This window comes from Amblyomma maculatum, chromosome 4 (assembly GCF_055883805.1).
Source record: "Amblyomma maculatum isolate TAMU_Amacu chromosome 4, ASM5588380v1, whole genome shotgun sequence".
NCBI classification, from domain to species: Eukaryota; Metazoa; Arthropoda; class Arachnida; order Ixodida; family Ixodidae; genus Amblyomma; species Amblyomma maculatum.
The window spans coordinates 114108710-114119253 of record NC_139347.1 but is presented as its reverse complement, the minus strand read 5'-3'; the positions used below and the strand labels follow the sequence as shown (position 1 = coordinate 114119253).

The 10544-nt window shown below is 44.1% G+C and overlaps 1 long non-coding RNA gene across 2 annotated transcripts in view; it reads left to right on the top strand.

Moving 5' to 3' along the window:
- LOC146191983 (uncharacterized) overlaps positions 1 to 10544 on the top strand; it is a 77129-nt gene extending 66585 nt beyond the window's left edge. For both annotated transcript variants that reach the window (XR_014706734.1, XR_014706733.1), the window contains exon 4: positions 9788 to 10544. This is a non-coding gene — a long non-coding RNA (uncharacterized LOC146191983). The remainder of the gene's footprint in view (positions 1 to 9787) is intronic.

The following is a 10544-nucleotide window of genomic DNA, read 5'->3' as shown; positions in this document are numbered from 1 at the left end:
ACAAAGGTTGAGAGGAAGCCTTAGTTCCATTTCGACAAGAGGACTTGTCTTCGCTCAAACAAGACACCTTGTCAAAACATTGACTCGGCTTGCGAACTGAGGCTTCCTCTCAGCCATTTCAGTGCCCTTTAACCATTATAACTAATATAAATACTGCTATATGAACTGTCGGGTTTAAAAAAGAAAGCTAAAGCCCAGATCACGTCTGAATCAAAACAGTGTCATCATGTATTTTACTGATAATAAAGTTGAAACCTGAAATCTTTCCATGAAAAATAATACTTTCTCACCCAACCCCCCAAAAATGAACCTGATGGTCTGGAATACTCACAAAAAAAAAGTGTGCCAAATCTGTCAAAAATAAAAGCAAAAGTCCAACACTTAATGATACTGTCCAGAACTGTTCAAAGGTTACAGTTTTGATATGTGATGGTGTGTACTTATTGAGACTGCTAGCCAAAAGAAGCCTGGAAATTTCACAGAACGATGCTAGAGTTCGTAAAATAATTCTGCTTACCCTGGGCTTGTTTTCTTGCAGCTTTGTAGATGGGTTGCACTGTGGGCCATATTTCCTGCTCCGAAATTCTTGATGCCACCTATACACACTCCTGGGTGGTGGGTTCACCATTGAATGTGCCAGTAAGGTGGGCCCATTTGGTTTCCCAGCAAGAATTCTCTCGTGGTGGCTTATAGCTTGAGCTGTTCCCATTCCTTCATCGAAAGAGTCAGCTGATTGCAGGCTATGATTGTGATCTGAAATCTTTACAACAGCCTGTAGAAGTGTTTCTCGGCAAAAAAATAGATCTTTTTTTTTTTGTGTCACGGTTCACTTTTTTAAATTTTAATGTCCAGTTTCGCTGGGCATCAAGTGTTGCGGCTTGATGCTTTTTCTCGTGGATTATGTTGACATTTCCACACTTTGTGTAAGATCATCCTGCAAGAATAAAAAAAATATTGCACATCCTAGCAGTGCACAGGTGTATAGCCAATGTGTTGAACACATTATACTTTGAGTCATTTTTATGAATAAGCTGGCTTGAAGAAGTTTGTTCACGGCTATAACAGGATTTTCCTTACATTTTACTAAGCAAGCAAGCTAAATTCTTTGAAATCACTCTGCAAAGTTTCTCATCATTACATCCCATGCTATGGCATGCATGGACAGCTTGTGACTGTCTAGAAAGCAAGCCTTTAGTGGCGGTGTTGGAGTTAAGAAGTAGCGAGTGTACCCAAAGTCCGGCAAAGCTTACAGCTTGTCATCGAAGCTGTCGTGGAATTGGTGCTAGAGAGGAATTTTTTTTTTTTATTTGGAACAGTAATCTTTCAACAATAGAATATGCACCAAGATTTTGGACCCATACCAAGGGGTAGTGTTGGGTCCATACAAAGTACAATACAATGCAACATAACTGCAGCACATGATGTGTAGGGCATACCATGTAAAAATCGTGCATGTTCGTTTAAAAATGGAAGGATTTGATGAAGCAAATAAGGCGGAGACTATGCGCCGATGCTTGCTGCACCAATACCAGCCAATTGCATGCATAGTGGCAAAGCCTACAACTTGTCATTGGAGCAGTGATGCTGGGGGAACAATTGACATCCGCTTGATTAAGAATATGGTATTTGATGTAAAAATCGGTTACGGAATTCGTTTAAAAAACATTTTTAAGAATTTAACCAAGGCAATAATTTGTTCAATTCCAGATAGATCTTGGATGTCTGCCTAAGCAAGTGGGAAATGGGACACTGCATATGATGGCAGTGTTGTTTTTCATATTTACTCATGCAGCTCTAGAAACAGGTGACTATAACATAAGTACTGATGTGAATAAGAATGTGTTCTTTAGGCGCACTTTCTCACTACCTGATCTGCAACAAGTTTCTATATCGCTTGTAACAAGAATGATGCATTAAACAGCAGGCACTTTAATCTATTCTGTAAAAAGAAATGAACTAAAAGCCTAACAGCAGTTGCGCAACTATGATTTTCTTTCTTTTCAGAGAAAGCAGCTGCTCCACCTGGGGGGTAAAAGGCAGAAAGGGGTGGAGGCCAGTGCCATCACAGCCATCATGGGGGTTTCTGTGCAGCGCCTCTATACTCCATTTCATACATCAAGTGCAACGCTGCCAAAGCTACAGCTCTTGTTTGCGCTCTCCGCATCCGCGATGAAAAATAATGCCTGCTCTTGACGAGAGGAAATAATAGTTATTTTGTCTGCAAGCTTAATACATCTTACATTTGCCATCAACTTCATAAATAGCAACGTTTTAGGGAGAAAAGATCGGATTCGGTGAATTTGTATGTTTTTATGTCGTTTTCATTCGTGTCGCATTTTCACTGACCGCAAACTTGCCAGCTGTGCCACTAGATGGCACTGGCTGTGCCCTCCGCGCTGCACATCTCTTTTTGAGAAAATGGTTCTTTGGTACGCAGTTTTTTATAAGATCCGCACTGCGATGATGTCTAGACATGCGAAGCAAGTTATTGCAAATGTGTATGCTCGGATAGAGCCCGTTTCCGCTAGAACCACTCGGCCACAAAACGAGCGCGTAGTGATACGCCTTTTTTTCTTTCGGACTACTTGCGTAGCTTTTGCTGCGTTGCACCTGATGTATGAAACGGAGTACAGTCGAGCCCACTTATAACAATACTCAAGTGTCAAGAAAATGTCATTGTTATAACCGGGTTTGCCAAAAAATGCAGTCAACATAAGGTTCAAAAATTTTAATCAAGCAGAAAAAAAAGTTGTCCACTACTTAACAAAAAAAGCATAGTCCGTGAGCTTCGCTTGCTTTTTATTAACATTGGTCTTGAGAGCATCTAATTGTTCGATGTGCTCAAGTGGAAGGCCCCCTTGAAAAAACGAAGTCCCGGAGGGATTAAATCATATGCAAGGCCTCCTGTGAGGACGCTACTTGGAGAGGCTGATCTGCAGTGTCGTCGTCGTCATCGCTGTCGTTGCCCGCCGCTCGCACATTTTCCACGATTGCCTCGTCAGTGAGGATTTCGGACGTTTGCACATCATCATCTGCATGCAGAAACTCATCCAGTCCCGATGCATCATTGCTGAGCGCAGACCACAGTTCTGGCATCCCTTCATTGGTCAGAGCTACGTAAGCATCAGCCGCGGCAGTCGTGCGATCCCGAATGAAGCCTGCTTCCCTGAAACAATTCTGCACCGTTGAAGCATTGAGTTCTGACCATGCACCGAAGATGAACTGAACTGCCATCAGTAGGCTAATCTTAAAATCAGGCTGCTCATCACTTCGCGCAGCCATGTCCATGGCAAGCACTAACCTGTTCAGGACGCGGCGGCGGTACAGGGCCTTAAAATTAGCGATAATGCCGGCATCCATAGGCCGCAAACCTGAAGTGGTGTTCGGCGGAAGGAAGAAGATTTCTACGCTGGAAAGCTCTGGCATGGAATGATGCGCACTGCAATTATCCAATACCAATGCAACCTTCCTCTTTTGGCGTTCGATGCAGTCATTGAATTCCACGAGCCACTCATGAAAAAGCGCTCGTGTCATCCACGCCTTACCATTTGGCGGTAGCGTACGGGGATTCTGGCGGCACCTCGAAAGCTGCAGGGATTCCTGGATTTTCCGATGACAAATGCTGGACATTTATCGTTTCTGTCCATACTTGCGCACAGAAGTACGGTCACACGCACTTTACTGTTCTTTCCACCCTTGCATGGGTTTTCGCGGGAAGCATTTGAAAAAAAAGTCCAGTTTCATCACGGTTGTAGATATCGCTGTCGGCGTACTTCTCGAAGATACGTGGCAGGGTTTCTTCCTCCCAACGGTGTCTCACTTCCATGTCGAGTGAAGCTTCCTTGCCGGTGACTACTTTATATACAGTCCCGTGCCTATCCTTAAAGTGTTGCAGCGTAGCACACACACAGGCGTTGCACACACACCACGTGCACCCCACACGTATAAGCACTACGACGCCCGCCCGCACACAGCCGCCGCTATCGCCACACAGAGAGTCGGTCGGGACGGCGGCGGGGAGCGTATTTGGGTTTGCTCGGTAAGGTGGCTCCGCAAGGGACAAAACGACAGAAGAGACGAATAAAGCGGGCTGTTCCGTCTAGCATCTACCGCCCCCAGGAGCCGAGCAGCCTAGCGATTAGCGGCGCATGCTTTTTCAAAGGGCGTCATGTTGGACGCGCCACTAGCTTGAGAAAGCCTATACTACTACTACTACTACTACTACTACTACTAAATAATAATAATAACACACAGTAATATTTCTCTGCTATTTAGTATTATTAATATTATTATTATTATTATTAGTAGTAGTAGTAGTAGTAGTAGTAGTAGTAGTATAGAGGAAGACGCGTTTCTCGGGTGGTGCCATCCGCGCCCCAGGTGGAAGTAGCTGGTGCTACTCCACTACCCCAAAACAGGCTGCGCTGACCCCGAGGTCAGCGGGCCCGAAGGCCTTGTCCCAAGGGGCAAGGTCAAAAACAAGTGTATCCGTGCCTTCTGCACGAAGGTCCCGCACATCTGAAGATGTGATGGACACATCGCCCCCCTCGCCTCCGCAGCAGTGGCGGCAAAGCTCTCTCGAGCGTAAAAGAAGGGACAAAGTCCCAATAACGGGTTCAAAAGACCCAACAACATAGATTTTCAACCCTATCCCCAACTAATCCGCCACCATGGCATTTCTAGCTCACTGGAACTGTCGCGGGCTTTTACACAACTACACTGATATAACTGACATTTTAAATTCATTTTCTCCAGTTGCGTTGTGTCTCCAGGAGACCAATCTCGGACCACAGAACAAAAACTTTCTTAAAAAATATCAAGTCTTCCGTTGTGACCGACAGAATTCAAGCAGGCTCTCCGGAGGCACTGCTATTGTGGTCCAAGGTGGCGTTGCGACACGAGGAATCAACCTTAAAACCTCAATTGAAGCTGCTGCAGTCACCGTGGTGCATTTTAAAACAATAACAATATGTTCTTTATACATCGAACCTCATTTCACTATCACACTTAATGATTTACAAGCAATTTTAATGCAACTACCGGAGCCATATATCTTAGTAGGGGATTTTAATTCTCATTCATCCTTTTGGGGAAGCGAAAAAATGGACGCCAGAGGTCGGATTTTAGAAGATTTTATTCTCAACAACAATGTTTGCCTCCTGAACACTGGCAAACACACTGTTCTTCAAGCTCTGGAAAAATGAGTTGCATTGATTTGTCTTTTTGTTCACCAAGTCTTTTCACTGATTTTAGATGGAATGTTATTGACAACCCTTATGGAAGCGATCATCTTCCCATCATTATCAGTCTAACATCGTCACCATTAATCACCTTTACTAAACCACGGCGTTGGAAACTGTACCTAGCCGACTGGGCACTCTTCCAAAAACATGCCGCTTTAGAAAAACTCTTTTCGGACAGCCTCGATGTCAACGAGCAAAATAAAAAGTTCACAGAATGTATCATTGCCGCTGCTCATTTAGCCATCCCCCAGACTTCGGGAATTGTACGAAGGAATGGAAAGACATGGTATACAAAGGAATGTAGAGAGGCCAAAAAGAAGCAGAACAAAGCCTGGGGAATTTTTCGTCGATACCCTACACAGGAAAATCCAATTAAATATAAAAAGGCAAGGGCTAAGGCTCGAAATATTCGACGTGATGCTGAAAAAAGATCTTGGCAAGGTTATGTGTCTTCAATAAACAGTTCCGTCACAGCAAAGAAAATGTGGGAGCAAGTTCGCAAACTCGATGGCAAATTCTCTCCTTTTGCAGTTCCTTTCCTTACACCCCCTGATGCACAAACAAGTATACTCGAGCAGGCTGACCTATTGGGAGAACACTTCTCTCATGTTTCTAGTTCCCTACATTACACAGACTCCTTCTTAAAGTATAAAAACACAGCAGAAAAACAGACTTCCTACGAATGGTTATACCAACGAGCCCTACAATAACTTAATTACAGTTCAGGAACTCCATAGAGTATTAACTAATGGCAAGAAAACTGCACCAGGCCCCGATGAAATACACTATGAAATGCTAGCCCATCTGTCCGAACCTGCAGTAGAAGCACTCCTGAAATTTTTTAACAAAATCTGGGTGTCAGGCAAAATGCCTGATGCTTGGAAGAAGGCTGTCATTGTACCATTCCTGAAGCTCTCCTACTAGTTACAGGCCAATAGCCCTAACTAGCTGCCTTGCCAAATCATTCGAAAGCATAGTCAATACCAGGTTAATGTTCATTCTTGAAGCTCGTGAACTCCTTGACACCCACCAGTGCGGCTTCAGAAGAGCTTGTTCAACACTGGATCATCTAGTTCGGCTTGAAAACACAGTCTGAGAAGCCTTCATACATAAACAGCACTGTCTCGCAGTTTTCTTTGATATGGAAAAAGCGTACGACACCACCTGGCGATTTGGGATACTTCACGATCTGGCAGATCTTGGAATCCGCGGCAGAATGTTGAACTGCTTAAAAGATTTTTTGTCCGACCGCTCGTTCCAAGTACGCCTCGGTTCTACACTCTCGAGGAACTTTACACAAGAGAACGGAGTACCGCAAGGATGCATATTAGGTACTACACTTTTCATTGTAAAAACGAATTCCATAGCCAAAGTAATCCCACAGTCTGTTATGTACTCCCTTTATGTTGATGACCTCCAAATTGCATGCACATCATTCAGCCTATCGACGTGTGAACGACAGATGCAACTAGCATTAAAGAAACTGAGTAATTGGGCAGATAAAAATGGATTTAGGTTCTCGCCTCAGAAAACAGTTGCAGTTCTTTTCTCTCTGAGGAGAGGCCTACAGCTCAATCCCACCCTGCACCTAAATGAAACCATACTCCCGATAAAGCAAGAACACAAATTTTTAGGACTAACGTTCGACAAGAAGCTCACATTCCTCCCACACATAAACAGCCTGAAAGTCAAAGCCTCTCGAGCTCTCAACATCCTTAAAGTACTCTCAAGGAGACACTGGGGCTCTGATAGGACATGTCTTCTCCATATCTATCGCTCAGTGCTACGCTCCTGTTTAGATTACGGGTGCGTGGTCTATGGGTCAGCAAGACCGTCATACCTTAAACGGCTGGACCCAGTACATAACCTGGGTCTGCGTCTTTCAACTGGTGCATACAGGACATCGCCGGTGGCAAGTCTGTATGTAGAAGCAAACGAACCGCCACTAAAATACAGGAGGACCATGCTTACACTTTCATACGTCCTGAAAATTCGCTCATTGCCAAAACATATTTGTTACTCCATACTTACAAACTGCCCCTCAAGAACACTGTACATCAATAAACCTCGATCCATCAGACCTCTCATACTCCGTTTTGAAGAGCAGTGCCGGGAACTCAACTTGCTGGATGCACTTCCTGATATTGCACGGAGACCTGACCCACTGCCACCTTGGTACAATTTCACTGCTGTGTGTGACTTCACATTAACTCAATTTCGCAAATCACAAACACTGCATGAACACATTATACAAGAGTTTTTGGCATTAAATGAGAAATACAGTGATCACAAGGCATTTTATACAGATGGTTCAAAGACAATATTTCATGTAGGCAGTGCAGTAATAGAAGACGAACAGGAAAAAACAGTAAGGTTGCCACAGTGTGCCTCAATATTTACTGCCGAATGCTACGCCTTATCCCTAGCAATAGATAAAATAGTCAACAAAAACATCAAAAACAGTATCATCTATACAGACTCTCTGAGCGTACTTGCATCACTACATCAAAAAAATTCTACAGAACCTTTAATAGGGGACATAGTCCATTATGTAGTGATAGCAAAAACACAAGGACTTAATATCAAATTTTGCTGGGTGCCAAGCCACGTAGGAATCAGCGGTAATGAGAGGGCTGATGCATGTGCTGCGGCCGCCTCCATTGCTCAAGTACAGAAGGTGAAAATTCCACATAATGATGCCATAAAATTTATACAAAGAACACTGAGACAAAAGTGGCAGGCTGCATGGGATAACGAAGTTAATAACAAGCTACACCTAGTAAAACCAGTTATAAAAGAATGGAAATCATGCAGCCATCAAGAACGCTTCATGGAGGTTACAGTATGCCGTCTGCGTATCGGGCACACACATCTCGCACATAATTTTTTACTAATGAAACAAGATAAGCCTACGTGTGGAGAATGCGGAGAAGTACTCACAGTCAACCACATCCTGATTACATGCCCAAAACTAGAGACACTACGGAGAAAGCATTTCACTATTTTTTATAATCGTGCCATCCCTTTCCATCCCAAATTACTTTTAGGAGAAAGAGCAATAATAAACTTAACATGTGTTCTTAGTTTTTTAAAAGAAGCAGACGTTCTGAAAATAAACTTAACATGTGTTCTTAGTTTTTTAAAAGAAGCAGACGTTCTGAATAAACTGTAAACTTTAACGAACCTTCTTCCCTTTTCAAATAAGAACAGATTTTAACCTTGCTCTTGGCGCATGATAGCCTGAGTTGCTTATGCGCCATAAAACCCCAATACAATACAATACTACTACTACTACTACTATTATTATTATTATTATTATTGTTAGTAGTAGTAGTAGTAGTAATAGTAATAGTATTATAGGCTCTCTCAAGCTAGTGCCGCGTCCAACGTGATGCCCTTTGAAAAAGCATGCGCCGCTGGGCGGTAGATGCTAGTCAGAACAGCCCGTTTTCTTCGTCTCTTCTGTTTCTTTCTCCCTTGCGGAGCAACCGCACAGAGCAAACCCAAATACGCCGGCGGGGACGCGACCATGTGATGGAGCGCGGAGGTGGGGGGGGGGGGGAGGGGGGCAAGGGTAGAGAAACGGAGTGCTCTCCTCTCTTCGTATCGTGGGCGCAGTCCACTCGTCTCGAGGGGTGGAAGGGTGACATGCGGAGCGAAATGCGCTCGCTTTGTGCGATTGTGGACGCTCGCGTTTTCGTCGGAATCACGCGTATTTTATTTTAAAGCTGGGTCACAGTAGCCGGTTTTAATCGTTATAACCGTTAGTGCGGCAACCCATCATTGTAGTAAATTTGACGGTGACATGGCTGTTCATTGTTGTAGCCGATATATTGTAATAACCGGTATCGTTATAAGTGGGCTCGACTGTATACAGTCTTCATGGTCAGAAAGGTATTGGCCTAAGGCTGTGCTAGGTGGCCACAGGTATATTTTTATTAATTACAGTAGCTGTTAATTTTAAAACATCAATGGAAGTACATGTAACAGGCTTTGCTTCACAGTTTTTGTCTGTAAAATCTGTTACCACTTTACCACGCGCTCAAATTAAGTCCATCTTTTCTCGCAGCATTCAGTCATGTTGCACTGGCCAACTTGTGTTCCCCTCTAGTCCTTGCAAGGTGGACCATAGTAGCTATAATACAGTTGATTAGAAGAGCTTTCTTGTGAGTTTTTTCTAAAGTTGTATTTGGTTGCCCTAAGTCCTTGAATTATGAGGCTCATTCCGTGTAACACTTACTTGTGTGGCCTAACTTGTGTGGTTAGTTCTTTCAGTGAAATAAGCTTGATTTCTCTGAGTCAACAAAGTGTTCTTTCAGCGTCGTATGCTAGCTTGAGCATGCAGCAGTAGCAGTAGAAACAAGACGGTCGTTGTGGGTGGAAAGAACGCTACTTCCATCAGAGTCCTGTGTCCTTGGCAGCTTTGACACAAGAAAAGTGTGGGCCCCAGGATGTTGGGGGCAACAGCGTCTTTCTAATTCTTTGCAGCGTGCGTACACCTACACTGAAAAGTTTTGTTTAAAATGTCCACTTATCTTGTGCAGATGCCATCTGTGAGAAGGCAGGCGCAGATGGTGCCGAAGCACTCGATTTCATTATGAAGTGGTTGCCTGGTTCGTCCGAACCGTGGCGGCAGGAAGCGGCGCTTTGCCTAGACACTGATGCCAAGTTTTACTGGCAGCCTGGCAACCACACCGAACCCCTGTACTTCAGCAACATCCAGCACAAGTACCCTCGCTGCCTCGCCCGGCCCCCACTTCCTTCAGCATAGCCCCCCGCCTCCAGTGCTGCCTCGCAGGGCCCTGCCCGCACTCATTGTGGATGCATGTTCACCTAGTGTGGAAGCCAGTCATGATTTGCATTTTTGAATAAATGGTTACCTTGATTCTTGTTGCACCTTATTTTATGCATGTATATATGGAGTTCGTGGCTTGCATAATGCAAATATTAGCTGGGATGCACTAAAAATGCATGGCATGAATTCTGGGGCCAGTTTTAACAGATAGGCTAAATAAACAATAGTCTAATTGTGGCATGTACATTTTTTGTAGACAGGCTGAATGCAAGTCCAGTTGTGGCATTGAATGTCAGGCCAATGTTATCACCAATAGATGGGCAGTACAGTGGTCCAATCGTGGCATGAACGTCGGTCCAAGGTTGGAACAGGTCTATTTTGGTCTAAATGCTAATGACGGTCCGACTTTCGTGCCTTTTTTACCACTGTTACGCCAGCGCAGGTCCATTGTGGTGTACTGCTGCACCAGTAACATATAGAGTCCTGGGCACAGTGCTAGCAGTCCT